At 37.1% G+C, this 23202-nt stretch overlaps 1 protein-coding gene across 5 annotated transcripts in view; it reads left to right on the top strand.

Moving 5' to 3' along the window:
- CPED1 (cadherin like and PC-esterase domain containing 1) overlaps positions 1-23202 on the top strand; it is a 268162-nt gene that overhangs the window by 204121 nt on the left and 40839 nt on the right. The gene's annotated exons all lie outside the window — the stretch shown is intronic.

The following is a 23202-nucleotide window of genomic DNA, read 5'->3' on the forward strand; positions in this document are numbered from 1 at the left end:
AACCCTTTGTTCCAAATTTGGGGAGAGGCGGCTTAAATGTAAACTAAAGTTCATTTAGTTTAGTTAAGAAAAATAATAATATCCTTTGCTTTTTTGTTGAGGTGACCTAAATACTCTACGCATGTCAGATGCCTAAAAGTCCATAATAGGTTTACAGAGTAGAAGCCCCTGAATGAGAAAAGAGATTGGAAATAGCCTGCAGATGCCAAAGGAAAAGTACTCGGACCTAGAAGTGTTGGAAAGATCTGCTCTTGTTCATTGTCTTCTGGGAAAAGGCAGGAGGAAATTCTGTAGAGATTTATTTCAAAGTCTGCCAGTTAGCACACACCTCCAGTTAACACACACAACCAGATCTCAGCCTCTGCTCTCATAGCTGGAAATCCTCAGGTGCCCTACCTGGGTAAGGGCTGAACTGATCTTGCAGAGTGATGGGCAGAGCAGGTGACAGAAGCCGAAAAGCGTTCAGATTATGAGCATGTCCTACACACAAGGACTGGTCAGTAGCCCAGATGATCTAAAAAGGAGAGGCACATTATCTCATTTCCCCTGGATACAATACTAGTTAAAAGTGGAAAGAATTATAAACAGAAAGTTACAGCTTCATTAAGCCCATGATGCAGGTCAAGTTTCCTGGCAGCTAATTCTGCCCCAGGCTAGTGCTAGACATGTAGTCATTTACAGGCAGAAATAATAGCAGATTATATAGTCCTTTCTGTGCAACATGTGTTGAAGCTTTATGTAGCTATTAATATTACTTTCCTACAGAAAACGGTCAGATAAATATAACCAAAAAAGAGTCATTGCCTGATCTTGATGATTCAAGTGGGGGTTGCAGGCCACCTCCATAAAACATTGCTATTCTTTTCTGAGATGCAGTTCCTTTCCATTATTAATTCAAAAAAGGTTGAATTAATTCCACCCATCCACCCGCCCCGGAAAGCAAGGTTTGTTTTGATGATGAAGATTTCAGATGAATTTTATATACTGACAAAACTACATGGCTGTGCCTATTAATGGGTAAAATAATTATTATAATTTCTCCTTTTTTGAAGATTTCTTCTTGCATTGATATATGTGACCACGCACAAAAAGTCTTCCTATGTTTTATGAGACCATTAGAAACACTGCCCTTTATAATTCAGAAATAAAGAAATTCTGTAACTTCGATTTTATAAATCCCACTTATCTGTCAATGAAGCAATACTTTCATTCGGAGTAAGTTAATTATTTCATCCCTCTTAGTTTTCACCCTGTAAGTAATTATGAATTCTGTGTTCACTTTTCACACTGTGAAAATATTTTCTGGTCACCCTTCAGTTGATGATATTTAGGGAAATTTATTTTCAGGTACTTGTCGATACAATCTTTTCTTTATACTTTCAGAGGTTTTTGATATCGTTTTTATTTTTGGTTTCTGGAAACTCAGCTCCAATTAAGACAGAGACAATTTTTTTTCTTTTGGTCGTTCCAAACTGGAGAATCGAATTAGATGTGATTTTAAATAAAGAAATAGAACTTAAACCATTCCTTTGGCTTATTTTTCTTGAATCTCTGAAAAGCAGTCACTTGGAATGATTACTGGGAGCGAGCTCATACTTTGCTCACTCTGAAAGCATAAGACACTGTGACCTGTTCAGTTCAAATGTAATTTAAATATTCAGATACTCAAGAGCTCTTTAAATCATGAGTTGGAAGCAAGCAGAAAGCTCAAAGTTACCCAGCCAATTAGTTGGTTACCTCAAACATGCCAATAAAGACTGACTTTGAACCAACTGTAGGCTTCAACATCCACGAGAAAGGAGAGCTCACTCCGCTGAGGGGAAAGCTGCACAGGACAGCTGTTGTTACAGGATTTTTTTTTAACTCAAGCAACTCCAGTCATCTGTTCCCTGTATGTAAGTACAGGCAATAGTAACTTTCTTTCTTCCATCTTGAAATTGAAACTACATCAATGCTAAAAGGAGCTTCACCTGCCAGGGACAGATACCCTCCCTCGAAAAGGAAAAGGGAGTGAATGCATAGAAGTGGGGCTCAAAGCGTTCCCGGAGAATGCTAATAAAAGCAAAATAATGACATTTTTCTCTGATAAATCTTAAACAGGTAATTAAGAAACTTTGACTTTTATTTCTCTGAAGGACAAGCATTAAATAGGCCAAAATGGGCAGCTGGGAGTCGCAGGTATTAATATCACAAAAGGTTATATTCTCTTTACAGAAGAATATTTTGCATAATTGAAAACTCTATTGTTCTAATTAAAATACAGTTTTCCTTACTAAAATTTAATTTACACAGAACTTTTAAAGACTATATCTAGGGTATAAAACAAACCATGATGACTTTTCATTAATGGTTATTTATTTTATTATTTTTATTCATTTTATTCCAAACTATACAAAATGTATATAACAAACAATAAGCATTTTTTTTCTAATTCTGACCCATACATCATGATCTGGTATATACACATTTAGTCTTTTAACTATCAGATATATTTATCAAAAAATGAGGCAATTCAACATAAAATTTCATTTGTAACCTACATTTTTCACTTACAATATTATGGATATCTTTTTAGATCAATACATACCCATCTGTTTTATTCTCTTAATTAATTTTTCTCTTCATTGGCTGAAAAAATACAAAGAATCACTGAAGAGAGAAAAAAATTACTCATAATCCAAAAAACCTTATGTAAAATAGTTATTGAAAATCTTTCCATTCGTCTGATCCAACTTACCCACACTTAGAATCTGGATAGTGAATACTATTGAGCATATCCTTCCAGATTTTGACCAAATTGATACTGACATATCTACATATTCATCTGCATACATATGTATTTTTATATAAAAATGAAACTGTGCTATAATAGTGGTCTGAACTTTCTGTTGTTCCCCAACTTTAATATGTGTGTACATCTTTTCAGATTAGTAGATACAGAATGACCTTCACCTTTTTAGTGGTTATATAATATTTTATTACATGAATACAATGTATTGACCTATTTAATACTTCACTGGCAGGCATTCAGGTGGTTTCTTATGATTTGCTCTCAAAAATATTACTACAATAATCATCCTTCTGCATATACATTTTTATATACATGCACTCTTACTTCTGTAAGAAAGAAAATGGAAGTAGAATAGATTAAAAAGAATGAGTATTTTAAACTATAATAGATCCTGCCAAAGTACTTTCCGTAAGCAATGTAGAAGCATGCCTATTTTCCTACACCCTCATCACCACTGCTGTTAGTCACGACATTGTATGTTAAAATGAAGAGTATAAATAGATGGTCAGCCTGGTTCTCAGACACAATGACAAATCTTGCACAAGGAAGTGCTCTATTAATTTATATACTTCATGATGAGATATTGATTCTTCTCTCCAACGGGATTAATTTCAGGTTCTCTTATAACCAAGAGGGATATTACATGCCAAAAAGCTGGAAAAGAATTGAATTGACATTTAGTACTAATTAAAAACATGGTGTAATACATATCACATATTGAAGAAAGGCCAAAGTGACTCAAAACCCAAATTTATTCAGCAGATATTATTGTCCATGTACTATCTAGGTTGTCTAGTTCTTGGGGCAAATTTTACACTATATATATTATATATATAAATTACATATATAAACATATGTATATATGTAGTTTATATAGAGAGAGATACATACATATCAATCTCGAGGGTGAAGCTTAAAGAAAAAGCTACACCTACATATAGATAAGTCGTTACAATAGAGTATGATATGTCTGATGAAGGTGTCATGTTATGACATTACAGCAAAGCGAGAATGACCTCTTTGAGGCAAGAAGGGAGTGGGAGCCAAGAAGGATTTCTCACGAGAGAGAACAATCTTGCGTAGTCCCAGAGCACGCTAGGATTTCTAGACAGGGGTGAAATCACAGGGGAATAGCGAGTAGATCTGCAGGGGTGGAATACAGGGTAACAACGAGAAGGAGAGGGAGAGGCACTCTAGCGAGAACGATTGATCTCGGTTGTGAAGGATTTTGGTGGTTATGCCAAAAATTTGAATCTAAACCCATCCCCACTGGTGAGCCAGTGGACTTTTTTTAAGCAAGGGGAAACACAAATTTGAACAAGTAATGGTAGAGCATCATCATTCCTGAAAGTCTGGAAATCATCACTAGGGTGGACATGTGCAACTTATAATTCCCAGTGAGTGAGTAGTCAAAGAAACATGACTCTGATCCCAAGAAACAGTATTTTAATAAATATCACCATATTTGTCCTCTCCTCAGAAGTCTGTACTTAAGCATTTTATGCCACTGTCCATTGGGCAGTCTACCTGCATATCCCACAGACATTTTGAACTTGACAACCAATTGAACATTTCTTCCTGCACCTCCCTTCATGAACAAGCTAATCTCTCTCTTTTCATGTGTCCATCCAGTAGCCCAAAGATTTCCTAGAATTTTTTCCTCTCCTTCACTACTTCTAACTTCCTGCCACAGGTCTCATGTATCCCAACCCCTTCCCCACCATTCTAATTCAGACTGTGGCCACCTTTTCCCTGAATGCTTACAAGACTTGTCTCACCTACCTTCCTGCCTCTAGACCCAGCAAGTCCCAGTGTAGCTTCGTTAGGGTTTGGGGGGTTTTTTGTATATATATATAAAGATTTTATTTATTTATTTGAGAGAGAGAGAGTGCAAGAGAGCACAAGTGGTGGAGAGGGAGAAGCAGGCTTCCCATTGAGCGGGGAGTCCAATGCGGGGCTCGATCCCAGGACCCTGGGATCATGACCTGAGCTGAAGGCAGACGCTTAACTGACTGAGCCACCCAGGTGCCCAAGGGTTGGTTTTTTTAAATATGCAGATCTAATTATATTCTGATAGCTCACCCCACCACCATCACCATCAAAATCCTTCTCTCGTGTCCTGATACTACGTTAGGGTTAAAAAAGATGATTACAAAACACAGTGAACAGTTTAACTCCATTTTTGTAAAATGTATGCACATGTAATAAATACTATTTTTACAATGCACAACTGAAACACAGTATGCGTGTATAGAGGTATGGTGAAATCCAAAATATCGTCTATACTTTCCATTTTTAAAATTTATTTTTTATTTTCCAACCTTGTAACGAGCATGTATATATTACTAATTAATTAATGAGAGGAAACATAAAATCCAAACCCCTTAGCATAGTATGAAGTGCTTATTGAATTTTAATTGTTTTTAGATATAATGCATTTTATTTCCTTAATATGGAAATGCCCACAGTCATTTTTAATATCATTAGAAAGGACTCATTTAACTACATATATATTGCTATTTAAATTCACTGAGAATTAAATAAGCTAACATTTATTAGGTGATTGTAAAGGTGTTTAAGATTAATAATAGCCAAAAAAAACACAATAATTTCTTAATTCTCAAGCATATAAATATTACCAGTTTACGTGTGTACTTATCAAAACCAATAGGATTCCGAATATATGTGAACTTCTAAAGCAGGTTTTTTAAAATTTCATTATTTTTTTGTTATGTATAGCACAAAAAGCATCACTTGTCATCAAGAATTAAATGGGTGTTAAATAAATTGATATTTATATAACTGATTTGCGTTTTTAAGTGAATACATTTAATTTCTATGTGTGGCTATAAGACAGAAAGAGAATAATCATTACTTTTGACAGTAATTCAGTTCTGAAAAACTTATCCCAAAGTAATTATCTCAACTTTCCTTCAGATGACTTTGATCTTGTCCATCTGTCCATCTTCAGCTGTCAATTAGCTCTTAGCCCCTCACGCATATTATAACTGAACTGTATTTCCAGTCCACTGTAACTCCATCTGATTTTATAGCTGCTTTTCAAAAAATACTCAATTTTTTAAAGCAGCTTTAGGTTTACAATAAAATTGTATCAACATTACTTACCAGAATGGTACTTTTTTTTTTCCTAAACCAATGACGAACCTACATTGATCCAACATAATCACCCAAAGCCCGTACTCAAAATGCATTACAGGGCATTCCTGGCATTGTACATTCTATGGGTATGGAAAATGTATAATGACATGTGTCCATCATTATATCATACATTGTATATTCACTGTCCTAAAAATCCTCTGCACTCTGCTCATTCATTTCTTTTCACATCCACAACCCCCTAAAAGCAGGTTTTTAAGACACTGCTTTTTTTTTCTCCTATTCCACTCACAAAGGGACAATCTTTGAATACATGTTCTTATGTAATATCCAATCACATAGAATTTTATCAATAATTGTTTTTTCTAACCTGAGGTCCACTTTTACCATTTTATACTGCTCAACAATATCAAATCACCTTCGGATTTTTATTGACTTGTAATACTTACAAAATTGGTCTAAAAATGTGAGAAAAGTGTTTGAATGTCTAATTCTCATTACAAGTAATAAATTGTTTTTTCAACCTAAATAATTAAAAATGAAATTTATATACTTTCATATCATAGCTTTTCATAAAACTTAGTTGCAAATAAAAACAAATTTTCCTCCTCTGTATGTAAGAAGCTTTCCCAAGTTGGGGGGGGCCCTCAAAACATTGATCCACCTCAAAGGAAACTTAAATTATATGGGTATTTAATTGAGTTTACCCTCTGCCACCCTGTATATTCATCATAAGCCAGTTGCTGAGTAATAGATTAGATGGTGGTCATTAAGAATAAAAATGAGGAGCACGTGGGTGGCTCAGTCAGTTAAGCATCTGACTTTTGATTTCAGCTCAGGTCATGATCTCAGGGTGGGGAAATTAAGCCCCACGCTGGGCTCAGCACTCAGCATGGAGTCTGCTTCAGATTCTCTCTCTCCCTCTGCTCCTCACCCCGCTTGCATGCTCGCTCTCTCTCTCTCAAATAAATAAATAAAATCTTCAAAAGAAAAAAAAGAATAAAAATGAAGCATTGCATTGTGGCTTACCAGTGACCAGGGCTTCTGGTCATACATTATTTGAACAACGAAAAAATTCTAAGGGGTATATAAGCAATAAATATTGATATCCCATTTTATTTTATTTGTATCCCATTTTAAATGTGAGGAAACTGAGGCTCAGAGCAAGTAATTTATTTGTGCCATGTTGCACAGCTAGCATGAACCCAGATATTTTTCTTTTAAATTTAGAATGATAAAAGGAAATGAGTATGGGTGTTAGAATCATATGGGCTTGTGTCTAATTTCTGACCTTCCATCAGACATATTACTTAAACTCTATTTGTTTAGAATGTCTATTAATGGAGCTAATACTAACATAACACATAGATGCGTTGCATAATGTGCATTGTGTGGTTATTGGCACATGGTAGATACTCAATTTTAATCATAACCACATTTGTTGAGCCCTTATTGTGATCATGCATGGTTCTGCATTCATTACATGTATTCATTTATTTAATCTTCTCAGCCATCTTATGAGGCAGGCTTTCCCAGAAGAGGAAACTAAAGTAACTAGGGATTTAATTTGCCCAGGGTCACAAAGACCGTGAGTGGTGGAGCTGAAATTAGAATTCTGCAATCTGACACAATAGCCCCCACTCTTACCCACTGTACTGCTGATAATGTTAGATCTGGACCCTTCCAGTCTCTTTTGGGCTACCCTGGCCTCAGGGACTCTGTTTCCCAGTGCCCTGCACTCAAGTGAATTTCATAGGAGAACTCCATTGTATAGAAACCAATTTCCGGGGCATAATAATGGACAGCATCTGAGATAGCATGTGAAATGTGATTAATATTCTTCAGAAAAGGAATCCCATTTAAAAAATTAAATTTAGGGGCACCTGGGTGGCTCAGTCGTTAAGCAGCTGCCTTCAGCTCAGGTCATGATCCCAGGGTCCTGGGATCGAGCCCCGCTCATCGGGCTCCCTGCTCAGCAGGAAGCCTGCTTCTCCCTCTCCCACTCCCCCTGCTTGTGTTCCCTCTCTCGCTGTGTCTCTCTCTCTGTCAAATAAATAAATAAAATCTTTTTTAAAAAATTAAAAAATAAAAATTTTTTTAAAATTTAATTTGATAGAATAGTATACCGTCTGCATAATGACTTTTGTTACTGACACCCAGGAGGATTGCTATAAATAACAAAGAAAATGGTGTATTCATAGAATATGAATCATATCATGTGCATAATTGGTGACTTACTGAAAAAGGAAAACTTGCAGCTAACTCAAGAACTTATCCATTCCCAGGAATGATTTCTTAGTTATGCCAGACAGATGTCTGTCATCAGAGAATATTTCTTTTGTTTATAATTTTAAAAAGAATAGTAAATGATTGTCAATTGTTTCCATATAGCTTTGTGATATTTTCTTTTGTTTTGATCTTAGCTGCCACATATGAGTTTTTCACTCATGCCCACATGATAGAACAAATGATCCCACATGATTTCTTAGTTCAGTGTTTTCGACACAAACTAGTCATCAGAGCAGCTAACTTGATAAAGATTCTCCTGGTCATAGGTTCTTTAATAGAGAGTCAAAAAGATTTCATCAAAAATGTCTTTCTCCTCAGGAAATAAAAACTCTCTGAGAGAGCTGAATTATCTCCAGTATAAAAATGACAACTTGTTAACCATTTTTTAAGAAACAGCTTTATTAAATTAGAAAAAAAAAATCGTTGACAGAATGACTTACCGTTGACAGTGAAAATAGGCAAAATCTATTTAAAACTTTTTTGCCAAAAGTTAGTTTGGTTGGTCTACACCATTCTTTTTTGACTTAGCACCTACAAACTACTTCCAAAAGACCTATGTTTCATGGAACACACTTTGGGGAACCTACAGCCCTTCTTTGAATCATTGTATCATTTTTATTTCAATAACATTCTTAAAATACAATTAAAATAGGATTCTGAAACTTTATGAAACACCATAGGGAATGCTGTTTCATACCATTATTTCATACCAGTTAAAAAATAATGGCCAATCTATTGAACAATTTATCCTCTTAGATACTATTTTTTCTCCAGTTATCAGCCTTCACTATTAAACCATTGAGTTACATACACAGCTCCAATTACAAGGAATACCTGGCATAAGGAAAGGGGACTCAGTGGGAATTAACATTGTCTAATGCTCTGTCCCCTTTGGTTGTGACCTGTCAAAGTTAGCCAATACAGTGGAGTCGTAAGACACAGTTGGCTTTTGAGAGATAAAACACTGAGGAGCAACAAAGATCTGAGCAGGGTAACAACTGCAGAGTTCTAGAACCAAGCCAGGCCTCTGACTTTAAAGCAATGTGAGCTATAACTTGGCTCTGCTAGGCCAGGCAAGCATATCTGATTGGTGACAGCAGGATCTCAGAACAGCTGTGGACTAATGCAGAGAATAGACATATTCTGGCAATCAGCTTCAAATGCCTTGTGGTTGTGGATTATGGAGAAACATTGGTAGAAGACTACTCCACAAGTCCACGGAGCATGTGTCCAAGGAGAGAAGAGCCAGTGGTTTTTCCTGAGTGGAGAGAGGCAACCTGAGGCAGAGGAATAGCAGCCTTTTGAGGCTAAAATTGTAGAGACTTCGAGATATGTGATCTATAAGACTCACTCTCCAGAGCTGGCTTCAAATGAAAGAGTCATTTCATCCCACACAGTGAGTTGTGACAACCGCTTACCAGTAATGATCAAATCACAGCAACAGCATCCAAGTTCAGGAAATAATGAGCTAATTTAAAACCCATGGGAAGTTTAGACAAGCTAAATGACAATCTTATATCTTAAAATTTCTCCAGGACACCTTCTCTTGTAAGTGGGGTCCTGGAGTCCTGATTTCCCCCATGAAAATGGGCAACACTTAATTCTGCATTGCATGCCAAGGAAGATAGCACATTTTCCACAGGAAAATGCCAGCTTCTCACTGGGCATTCTTGCTGATAACTGGCAATATCAAAGCCTGAGCTGATATGGCTGGGTTGCATGGTGAAAACACTGCTTTAGAGTTTCGCAACTGCCACCATATGGTTTACACTGTCCCTGAACACAAGTAGTCAAAATCCATTTTTCAGTGTGTTCCAGATTGTCTTGTGTGTTTTATGGCTAAGAACCGAATCCCAAGCTAACAGTCACAGCAGGGAAGAAAAATTAGCAAATCATAAATCTGGGTGCAGTTAGCCTTCAGATACAAAGGATGCTCACTCCTTTGTAGGTCTTTGTACTGGAGAGAATCAATGGCTTTGCCCGCCTTGCCCCTGACTCCCTGGTTTCCAGTGCTTGGAAAGCCCATCTGCCTGGTGAACTCTGAGTACATTTCAAGTTGTAATCTCCTTTGCAGAGCAGGGTTGATCACGTTCCTTCGTGCCAACACTGTGTCCAGAACAATCTTCATTACAGCATTTAGCACTTTCCACAGCAAACATGTGTTTACATATCTGTTTTCTCTGTTAGAGCTCCATGAGGGCAGTGGCTATGGCTAGCTCATGGAGATGCTGAACAAATGTCTGCTAAAGGAATCCGTTTTGGAAAAAAAAAAAAAAAACAAGCAAATGAATGTCATAAACTCTAAACTTCTTCAGAGTGCTAAAAACACATGACATAGGAGTCCTGATGATTTGGAAAATCATATTAAAACAAATATTTTCCTTGATGATAGGCCATAATATGTAAATAACTGTTTACTTTCTACCATGGGAATTAATTTTAAGTTTTTAGTTAATAAGTAACTTCCCGATGTGCTGTTATTCAAAAGTAAAATAGATATAGATATATATATATCTATATCTGAGTGACCAAGCATGAGCTGGAAAGGTGCTTTGAGGCTTATTTCCACTGGAGGCAATAGATTTGACCTGCATCATTCACATTCTTGCTTAGTCCCATTTTGACCAACTGTAAGCATTTTAAAGTGCAGCTGGTTATGTTTAGAGATGCCATCTGCAGCCATGAAAAAAGAGTCTTCCCTGATGAAGAACTAATTGGTCTGGATTTGTTTCATAAACACAATCTTCATTTCTTAGTATGGTGTGTTTTGTTTTATTTTGTTTCATTTTTCAGTCTATGAAGCATGGGTTTAAATGTAGACCCAGGATTCAAACTCTAGCTACTCTACTTATTAACTTGTTTGACTTCAGAAAAGCTTCCCTAAACTCTACACATCTTGATGTCCTCATCTGTTGAGTGGGTGTTCAAACAGTTGTAAAGATTCAATGCAGTCATGCATTGGAAGTGCCTACCCAGGTGCTTGGCATAACCCAGGTCCTCTACAAAGAGCATTTCTCTTTCTCCTTGCCAACTCACCAGAAGATTGGTATCCCCCCAAGAGTTAGTCCATAAATACAGAAGGTGCGCCCTACCTCTTCTTTAGCCTGTAGACTGTCCTCCCACAATTCCCACAATTTTTAAAAGCAAAATGCTTGTAGATTACAATTTCTGCCATGGGATATCCATGGGTGCCAATAACACATGACCACACAGAACCATTGCTCTGCAATATGACACTTCAACCAAATGGCTCAAAGCTTTTTAATGATTAAGTTCTACTGTTAATGTATATTTGTTCTTCAAGAAAACCCTAAAATATGACTATCAAATTGTATTAGACTATCTTTTAACTTATAAAATTAATTTTACAATTACAGAAATTTCCCAAATACGCTTCATCTAGCTTTTCCTAATATTAACATTTCACATGACTGTGGTACTTTATCAGTACTGTCAATCCTAAAAATTAATATTGGTACAATGTATTTGCTTACCCAAACACCTTATATGGATTTCACTGGTTTTTCCAATCATTTTCTTTTTCTGTTCCAGGACCCCAGAATGCTTTTAGTTATCATGTGCCTTAGTCTTCTCAAATCTGTGGCAGTTCCACAGTCTCTCCTTGTTTTTCAGGACTGTGTGACGCTTTTGGAGAATGCAGATCAGTTATTTGGTAGGATGCCTCTTAATTTGGAATCATATGTTTTCTCTGATTAAATGAACTTACACATTTGTGGCAAAAATTCTGCAGAAGGGATGTGTTTCTCTTGAGGGTAGTGTTGGCTGGGTTTCTCCACTGTGGAGTTACATTTTTCTCTGTGTAATAATAATAATATCTTGGGGGAGGGGTGACCTTTAGGCTGCTCCTAGAGTATTTTTAAAAGACTGATTAACATGTATAAACATATAAAACTACACATAGGGAGGGCTGTCCTGTCATAGCACAATCAGTTTCATAGCTAATATTTGCAATGTTAGGATACATTTACACTAAAAATTAATGTTAACTTTTGATCTTACAATGTCACGGTAGCTTGGATGTTCAGCTTTGAATGCATCAACATGTCCTTCTAAACAGAACGTAGCCACGTTTAGCATGCTTTGAATTTAACTGTGGACGTGCCAGATGCTGATTGGTGGGTGATCTTTAAAAATACTATTAGTGCTAAGTAATTACTATGAAAGCCTCAAAAGTGGTAGAATTTATAACTTAAGACATGTAAGGAGATAATTCTTTTGTAGCGTAACACATGTCACTTGGTTCCCTTTAAGTTTTAAAATTCTCCAATTCTCAGGATCATTGTGTGTGGGTACCTGGGGTGTGTGTGTGTAGGTGGGGGTGTGTTTGTGTAGCAGTCACCAAGATGAATGTAGGCAGGAAATGCCTGCGTGGTGCCCAAACTAATGTAACTGTACATTGGATTAAAATATTCACTGAGAAGTTTCCCTACCAAAGCTACACTTTTAAGGGTCACAACCTCATATGCTTTATTAGTGGACTCTTGACCCATGGCACGGTCCATGCTGAAATCCACCAGTTCTATTCCTTATGAGTATCAGTATTTCCTGGGAAGATCTGCTTGCTACTTAATATGTGTGCAAACATTTGTTAGGTTTGGTGTCACCACACCAAACGTTTGTTAGGTTTGGTAAGTAAACATCCATTAAATGTTGTCTTTTAAAATACCTCTGTGGCCTCCTGCCTCCATCCACTCTCTCCTATTTCCGCTTCAGTCCACAGATAATAGGTTTGCTCCTTTAAGAATATGAAATAACCTTTTCTAGTTGTTGTTGATGTTGTCTTTTGTCACTTCCCAAACCAATCCAGATGCTTCGAAGCATGAGAGACCCCACAGTCGTGCATTCAGTTTCAATTCCCCACTCCTTTGTTCACAAATCAAAAAGAACCGAATTTTTTCACATATCCAAACCTATAAATTCATTCTTTCTTTTCATTTGCATTCACATCTACCCTCTGGATTCCATCTGGACCCAAAACCAAAAGTGCTGAAAGACCACAACAAAGGCTGCTTTCCTTGGAGTTCCCAGCTCACCGGAAGTGGGAAGCATCAGTCCCTTCAGAGGCTCCAGCTCACTAGATTTCCAGACCCAGTTCCACAAACCCAGACATTCATATGCACTTCTAAATTGAGAATACAGGATGCCTTTCAGAATGGACTCCAGCAAGCAGGATCATGCTGGCCCCATCCTAGTTAATTTAGAGGCCATCTAGGTTTAAAAAAAAAAGAGAGAAAATTGCATATTAGTTCAGGGATTTGGAATGCATGAAAAATATATAGAAGTATTCCAAATACTGATGTCATATTAATAAATTCAATTGAGTGGAACTAATTCATCTGTTTATAATTTGTTTCAATTTCCCCTTTTCCTGAGTTCATTGGGGACCAGCTTAATATTCTCAGGTAGTGTAATATACAGCCACTTTTCAGCTGATGTTTAAGGAAAGAAACACACAATTGTGTTATTCCTATTGATGGCTTATTACTACATGGATCCTAATGTGTTCCACATAAGACTAAGAACTCCAAACACAAATAGCATGTCAAGCCGCATTTACAGTTCTGCTGCCCGACACCAAGTTCCATTATTCCTCAAAAAACATTAAAATTAAAAACCTATTTGTAAATTTTCACTAAAACAGGAACATCGACTTTTAAAGCCATGTTATTAGAGAACCATTCCGCACAGAGTAGAATGACTCGGCTAGTTGCTCATTTTCATTAAAATTCAACGTGAGGCAACTGTAGAGGTAAAGCTTATTCACTGCAAATGTTTTATTAGAACAATGTGAAATAAAAGTCAAAGTGTCTCCTGCTCCTCAGTAAAAATATTTAATTTTGTACTCTTTCTTAAAAGGCCTCTACTTAGTGAAAAATTTTCCAAGTTTGATAAAAGGAACTGGAGCTTAGAGACGTATCTGTTAAGAATTTTTAAACAGAACAACATTGAAGAAGCTAAATTCACTGTCACCATTCTAACATTTGTTTCGTTAGAATGGGCCCAAGATGAAAATCATGATTCCAGAATAATTTTACTGATTTCTACCCACTTCGTATCTCGTCCTCAAACATCATCCACTCTGAACTTGAATGGCCAAGTTTGCACTCAATTCCAGAATGTTTCAGGTGCTCATCCGTCTACCTGGAACATTTACTTGATTCCCTTTTAATTGTGTTTCCACTGATAAACTACAATCACGGTGAACACAGGACAGAATTAAGTGACTGTGCAGGTCCATAGTTCTTCACAGCCCTCAGACGAAACCAAATGTGCCAACATCTTGATTTAGGACTTATGGCCTCCAGAATGTGAGACAATATATTTCTGTCATTCTGAGCCATGCAGTTGGTGGTAATATATTATGGCAGTCACAGAAAATTGATATACCTTTAAAGGGAGGTATCAGTGTTTTTCTGACTTTCTCTTCTTTTACTTTTCCATTTTAAATATTATTTTTTACTTAAATATGTATTTTTAAAAATATAATAACGATCCATACTAATGACAAGATCTTTAAAAACATGTTAAGAGTTCATTTTTGCTTCCTCATCTCTGGCCTACCATTCTTAATCTTCTAATAGAGCCACTGTTCAGAGTTTCTTCGGCATCATTCCAACAATTGTGTAGGCACAGTCAAGTAAATGTAATATTTAGCATTTTATTTTACTTAAATAAGATGCTGGTATACATAATGTCCTACGACTTGCTTTATTGCTCTTAATAATATATCTTATATATCTCTCCATATCTTTACTCTGCATCCTTCTTTTCTAAGAATTACAAAATAATCCATTAAGTGGATTTTATTTAACCAGCGCCTACTGATGAACACTTGGATTGTGTCAAGTTTTCTCTTATTATACAAATAACTCCAGTAAATTTCCCTGCAGACTTTATGAAGTATATCTGTAGGATAAAGTCTTTGGAGTATAATTATATTCACAAGATATTTCCAAAATGCCTTGCATAAAGGATATAAATCTCCTTTCATATGAATTTATATGCATTACACTCTTTTCTTAATGAAAAAATTCGGTCTTAGGATCAATGTGGTATGTAAAGGATGATTTCAGATGGATTATGCCGTAATTATTTATTGCTAATGTATACCTCAGCTATTTTCCTACACATGTTCACTGGGTATCTAATAATAAGAATCACATAAGAGCTACTCAGTATTTTATGGCTTGCTGACTACAATACAAGGAAAGCAGTTGTTAAATTTAGAGACAATGTGAAGACAAAAAATAATTCATTCCTTTTGGAACAAGATAGTGAAATTAGCTCCTCTGAAGCATCATTTCTTTCTTTTTTACAATGGAAATATAACTGACATACAGTATCTTATTAGTTTCAGGGGTATATCTTAGTGATCCACTATCTTTATACATTATAAAATGATCCCCATAATAAGTCTGGTTACTGTCTGTCACCTCACAAAGTTATTGCAATATCATTTATTATATTCCCTAAGCACACATTACATCTTCATGACATTTAGTTTATAACTGAAAACTGGTTCCTCTGAATCCCCTTTACCTATTTTGCCTGCCTCCCAGTAATTTGTTTCCTGTTACTATCGGTCTATTTCTCCTTTGTTTCATTTGTTCATTTGTTTTGACCTTTAGATTCCATGTGTAAGTGAAATCATATGGTATTTGTCTTTCTCTGACAAGTTATTTCACTTAGCATAATACCCTCTAGGTCCATCCATATAGTTGCAAATGGCAAGAGCTCATTCTTTTTTATGGCCAAGTAATATTCCATTATATATATATATATATATATATATATATATATATACACACACACACACACACACACACACACACACACACATATATATATATATACCACTTCTTCTTTATCCATTCTTCTATCAGTGGACACTTAGATTTCTTTCCTATCTTGGCTGTTGTAAATAATATCTCTGTGAACATAGGGGTGAATATATCTTTATATCTTTTTGGATTGGTGTTTTCATTTTCTTTGGACAAATACCCAGAAGTGGAATTGCTGGATTGTATGGTAGTTCTATTTCTAACTTTTTGAGGAAAATCAATACTGTTTTCCATAATGGCTGCACCAATTTACATTGACACCAACAGAGCACAAAGTTCCTTTTTCTCCACAACCTCGCTGACACTTGTTGTTTGTTGTCTTTTTGATAATAGCCAGTCTGACAGGTGTGAGGTGATACTTCATTGTGGTTTTCATTTGCATATCATTGATGGTTAGTGATGTTGAGCATCTTTTCATGTGCCTTTTGGCCATCTCTATGTCTTCTTTGGAAAAATGTCCATTGGAGTCCTCTGCTCACTTTTTAATCGGGTTGTTTGGGGTTTTTTGACATTAAGTTGTGTGAGTTCTTCATATATTTTGGATACTAGCCCCTTATTGCTTATATGATTTAAAGATAGCTTCTCCCATTCAGTAGGTTGCCTTTTTGTTTTGTTGATGGTTTTCTTCACTGTGCAAAAGCTTTTTAGTTTGATGTAATCCCTTTTGTTTATTTTAGCTTGTGTTGCCCTTGCTTGAGGAGGCTGGTCCCAAAAAATATTGCTAAGACCAGTATCAGAGTTTTTCTTTTTTTTTTACCTATGTTTTCTTCTAAGAGTTTTGTGATTTCACATCTTATAATCAAGTCTTTAATTCACTTTGAATTTATTTTTATATATGGTAGTTCTCCAGTTTTATTCTTTTGTGTGTAGCTGTCCAGTTTTCCCAGCACCATTTTTGAGGAGACTGCCTTTTCCCCATTGTATAATTTTGCTTCCTATGTCATCAATTAATTGGCCATATATGCATGGGCCTTGGGGAGGCTTTTTATTCTATTCTATTGATCTATGTGTTTGTTTTTATTGCCAGTACCATGCTGTTTTGATTACAATAGCTTTGCAGTATAGTTTGAAATCAGGAAACTCCAGCTTTGTTCTTCTTTCTCAAAATTGCTTTGGCCATTTGGGGTCTTTTGTGGTTCCATACAAATTTAGGATCCTTTGGGAACCTCATTTCTTATAGGAAAGATCAGTCTTGATGGGAAGGGGACTCTGCCTCTCAGGGGACAGTGCCAGGATTGCCCAGTTTGAATGTCACTACTGAGTTCCTGGAAATAGTAGCAGGCCAGGGAAAGAGGAAGAAATGGGTGCCTCAGCAATAACTGGGTGCCATAGGGAGTGAATGTATATTTTTAAACTTAAGGGGGGCATTTTTCATTATTTAGTAGGAGAGGGAGACAATTATTTCATCTTGAAGGCATGATTCCATGGGTCCAGAAAAGCAAGTAAGATTTAAAGACACCTATCAGGGGTGCCTGGGTGACTCAGTCGGTTAAACATTTGCCTTCAGCTCAGGTCATGATCCCAGAGTCCTGGGATCAAGCCCCGCATCGGGCTCCATGCTCAGCAGGGAGCCTGCTTCTCCCTCTCCCTTTGCCTGCCTGTCTGTCTACTTGTGATATCTCTCTGTCTCTCTCTCTCTGTGTCAGATAAATAAATAAAATCTTTAAAAAAATAAAATAAGGACACCTACCAGATCAAATACTCCATGGCTCCAAAAATATGGCAATATCACATTAAAAATTAGAAATACTACTAATTCCTTTATGGCAAAACACCTTTTATAAGAACTAAATAGGCTTTTTTTTAAGATTTTATTTATTTATTTGACAGAGACACAGTGGAAGAGGGAACACAAGCAGGGGAGTGGGAGAGGGAGAAGCAGGCTTCCCATGGAGCAGGCAGCCCGATGTGGAACTCGATCCTGGGACCCTGGGATCATGACCTGAGCTGAAGGCAGATGCTTAATGACTGAGCCACCCAGAAAAATTGGTAACAAGAAATAGTGATCATGAATTCATTGGGTAGGGCAGCAGACAAAGCCAAGGGCACTTTCATATTCTTCTGTTAGTCACTGTAGCACTTCATGAAAAGTTAGTCAATTTTTAAAATTATAAACAGATATACTCTACACATGTCTGAACAAGGAAATCCCTGCTAATTATCTTACTGCATTCTAGTGAGAGCTATGGCAATCCATTCAGGAGTCTGTGAAGTCTCCAGCAAAATGATATACTCTAAATGTGGAGCTCTTTGGGGTTAATGCCATTTTAAGCAACTCTGCTAAATACTACCTTTTCTGTGTATCTAAACTCTGAGGCTCCAAGAGATGACACTTACAACCAAAAGAGCTGTCATTCATTTTCTTGAATATGTCTGAACCTGAACAAATTACTAATCACCCCAGTGAGGAAAGAAATGAGAGATGCTAATGAGTTTTTCTTTCAAGATAGTTTAAATTTTGTTATTAGTAGGTAAATCACTTTTAATATCTAAAGCAGTACTCAGAGAGATTCATATGGCCTGAGAAGAATAGGTTTCACAAACTCTTAGAGGAAAAGAGAAGTTTGGCTGCATATTCTTATTTACATAATGGTTTGACCAAGTATGAGTTTGTTTCTCAAGTGCAGAGGTAGACAACCCAAAGTTGGCACTGCATTTCTGCAGCAGCGTCTATGCCCTGGGCACTTTCACGTTTCTGCTCACGGTTGTCTCATGGTCACAACATGGCTCTTCCTCCTTCAAGCTTGCATCTGCATTCTAAGAGGAATCAAGAAACAGAGTGACCAAAAAAATGCACATCAAGGAGGCAAAGCTTACAACAGGGAAGCAAAACTTTTCTAGAAATCTGTAGTCAACTTCTGCTTTCACTTACTAATTTTTCTTTCCCTTCCTTTTTTTTTTTTTTTTTTTTGGCTAGAATAGTGTCACATGGCTATGTCTAGCCACAGAGAAGACTGGGAAATAGAATTTCTTCCTCTTTTTTTTTCATCCTGATATATTGCTACCTGCAACAAAACAAAGGTCTTCTTGTTAGAAAGGAAGAAAGGAGAATGGATATTGTGTAGGCACCCAACATTGCCTGCTGCCATACTTAAGAGATCATTTAATGCATTTTCCCCCTCTTTTCTCTCCACCTTTCATCATTTTATGTTGAGAAAATGAGGTCAGGTGACTTACTCAACATCATACAGCCAGTTCATGGCAAAACTGGAACTAAAATTCACAAGGATGACTCGTAACACAGTGGAGCTCTTTCCGCTGTATGCTGCTATTCTCTTATTTCATAAACTGTGCACAGAGCCCACCCATCTGTACTGATGCCACTCTTCTTCTTACTCGCCCAACTCTGTCAGCCGGTCTCCAGACTTGGGTCTGTACTTAGCCAGATGCTGTGTTTCATTCAACCTTAAGAGTAACATTGTTTGGCTGCAGCTGGAAAATGAATAACGTCCACTTCAGCAGGCTGCCTTGGCTTTCCAAAAGAGCCAAGAGTTTAACTGAAAGGGTTAAGATTTATGAACTGCAAACAAAGATTAACTGCCAAGGAGAATTTCAAAAGGAAAAACAATACAATAGAATATTCTTTGACCTCAACTACAGAAAGGTGGTTAGGACTAAATTTCATTTACCTTGAAATCTGCTCTCCCTCTCCTACCCTCAGCTGTGTCTATCCTTTCCAATATCACTTTGATTCCTGTCCTGTCTTAGAATGTACTAGAGTCGTGGGTGTTTAGTTAGAACCAATGGGTCTGATCTACCAACTGTCACAGAGCGGTAGCCCCTGGGAAAGTCCACCTGAGGCAGAAATAGCACGACGCCAGGTGACAATTCAAACACAAAGACCCAAGTTCCAAGGAGCAGGTGTGGTCACCCAGGCGGACTCCCAGTCTGCTTTCCTGTGCTCTGCATTATGTTTCTGCTATTATCACGGGCTCATACGGGGGATCCCCGATATTCAGAAAGTGCAAACATGGGACATTTTAGAAGATTATCATGCTCTGTTTCCAGCCATTTGTTTCAGAAGCTTTGAAGTCGGATCAGAACACGCTTCTGTATTATTATAGTAATTTTTTTCTAAGCTGCAGCTAAGAAGATAATTAGAACAAATGAGATGTAGATTTCAGTGCAAGATAAAGAAGGCACTTCTGACAATGAGCTAGATGATGCCACTTGAGGTTGGGGACTTGCATTTTCAGCAAGAACTTTGCACTTGCTAGGTATTAATACTTGTCCATTTTGAAGCTGTATTCAAAAATGCTTAGGACCACATTATGAATTAATTGTTCTTCCTCTGAGTAGGAGTTTGTAGTAGATAAGCTTCGAGGTGCCATCTCAAGAAAGGTTCCATGATTTGATCATTATAATGTAGATTGTCAGCACATGAGTTCTTAAAAAATGACTTTTTTTTTTTACTTAGGATGTAAGACAAATCCTTTTCCTGCTTTATCTTGTGGGCTTGACATGCAATTTCTTCTCAGAACTCTCATCCCCTGATTTTTCTCATTATTCTGTTCAGATGTCACCTCAGAAAAGCTCCTGTGACTAAGCTTCCCAAAACAGCCCACACCCACTCGTCAGGGATTGAGTTGGGTCCCCCACAGGACAAGCCATCAGCGCATGTAAGAGCACATTTTTCTCATTGATTGATACGTGTCAATCACACGTGGGGCTTCCACAGAGAACGGCTAGGACTCTGTCAGCTGTGATCTGGACTCTCTGATGCCCTCCTGGTGAATATTAGGATATGCCCTTGCGCGCGCACACACACACACACACACACACACACACACACACACCCCAGAGAGACCCCAAACAATAATTTTCAGCAAAGGTTTCTCTAAATCCAGAGTTTTAGAAATGTTTCAACATTATTTGCATGCATGAATGAATCTATCATCATCTATCTCTATCTATATATGTTGATTTATATATGCTAAAAGGTATCTTTTTATTAATACGTTGAGCATAACATCTCAGTCTGAAGTACCTGAATTTAGGTGACTTGGTGGCACGTTCACTGTGTGTTTCATATGATAAATGTTGTTCTATAACAAAGCATTTCTTTAGGTTTTGTTTTTTTCTTTATCATGTGTCTTGGAAATCTCTCCATGTTAGTTAGTCCATTTAGTTCTATCCTTATACATTACATGAGGGTTTCTCTAGAGTAGACTCTGAGAAGTCTGACTTCAGGGCTATGGAGTCTGTGAGTTTTTTATTTTAGTATAAACTTCCCTCCAAAAGTAGCTGAACTCATTTGCAATCCCATCACTTGTGTACAATGTTATTTCTCATTGCCCTTCCTCATGTTTGATGCAAACATTTTTGGCAGTCTCATAGACGCTTAATGTTATTTTTTCTAGCCTTACAAAAAGGTTCAGGCTGTACCAAAAATAAATGTGTAGATAGCTATCACACACACACACACACACACACACACACACACACACACATTCATAGATGTTTATTCAGACTAAAACTCCTCACGACATTATTATTAACTTTGTGTTATTTTAATTGCTTTTTTATAATGAACACTTTAATACAAATCACATTCCTGATCTTTAATAGGTATTCTAAATTCCAACTTCACTTATGAATTTAAAAATGGAAATATGTATACTGAATCAAGATTTCATGAAGTCTGTACATAACCCTCATTCCTTTTGTTCCTTAATGTCCTGGACCTTCTCATATGAGATGTGGAAGTCTGAGTTGGGGGTGAGGATATGTGAGCGGTGAGGGAAGGTGACTAGAAACTGCTCATTAGAGACAGAGTTACAGAGCAAAGAGGTCAAACCAATTATTTCTCTCCATTACTGAGAATTTATGATATGAAGTGGGAAACAATTATGCCTAACCTTTTATGCAGTCAATAAATATTTGCCTACTCTATGGTAGGGACTGGGTATATGTGTGCGTGAAATAGTTACTTGCTCTCATGGAGTGTTCAGTCTAGTGGAAAAGACACAAATAACAAATTATCACCAAATATCAAATATTTGAATAAAGACACAAATAACAAATTATCACCAAATATCAAATATTTGAATATTTGAAAATATTCAAATTATCAAAAGGTGAAGGGTATGAAGGAAACAAGCAGCGATGACATGGACGAGAGTGGGAGACATAATGGTGCCAGAGTCCCAAGAAGGCCTTGCTGAGACCTAAGACACAAAAAGATGCTCTCCAGGAAAAATTAGAGGGAAAGCATTCCCAGCAGAGATAATAGCATTTATCATGAGGGTGCGTGATAGACTGACAGAACCCTGTGAAGAGGGAGGCAGTGGAATCAGGCGAGGCAGGATGGAGGGACACCGGCGAGGTACAGGAGCCAATACCTTGTAAGAAGAAGCTAGAAGACCACTTTGTAGTGTGTACACACGTTGAATTGTAACGTTCTACGGTTGAAACTCATATAATGTTATATATCAATTTTACCTCGATAAAAAGTGAGCACATATATGCATGAGAGAAAGACAGAAGGGAGGGGAAGGAGCGGGAAAGGTGGAGGAGGAGGGGGGAGGGAGGGAGGAAGGGAGGGAGGGAGGGAGGGAGGAAGGAAGGGGGGAAGGAAGGAAGGGGGGAAGGAAGGAAGGAAGGAAGGAAGGGGGGAAGGAAGGAAGGGGGGAAGGAAGGAAGGAAGGAAGGAAGGAAGGAAGGAAGGAAGGAAGGAAGGAAGGAAGGGGGGAAGGAAGGAAGGAAGGAAGGAAGGAAAAGCTAAATGAAAATGAGAGTGCTCCGACCTGCTGGAGCAGAGGAGAGATGAAGAGAGAGCTCAGAGAGCCAAACTGCTATTCTCCACTGCACGTGTCAGACTAGAGAAAGAATTGCTTAGTAGACAAGCATCTATAATGATATTCACTGCAGTGACATGTTACCTACTTTTATAAGTTTTGAATAAAATATATGTATTTAATTCCATGTCTGGCATATTATGGGTCCTTAATAAATGTGCATTGAAATGAAATTCATCTGTTAACATTCTCCTCAAATATTTCCCATTTTTTCACATTAATGGTTTTTCTCACTTGATATATTGTCTTATAGTCTATTTTTAATGAGTCAACAACACACAGGTGTATTTTTTTAAGGTAAAACTTGCATCCATTTCTTTAAAAAAATGGCAGAGCAATAATAATA

The sequence above is a fragment of the Callorhinus ursinus genome, unplaced genomic scaffold (assembly GCF_003265705.2).
Source record: "Callorhinus ursinus isolate GAN/ISIS: 27379988/994484 unplaced genomic scaffold, GSC_fseal_2.0 scaffold12, whole genome shotgun sequence".
In the NCBI taxonomy this organism is placed as follows: Eukaryota; Metazoa; Chordata; class Mammalia; order Carnivora; family Otariidae; genus Callorhinus; species Callorhinus ursinus.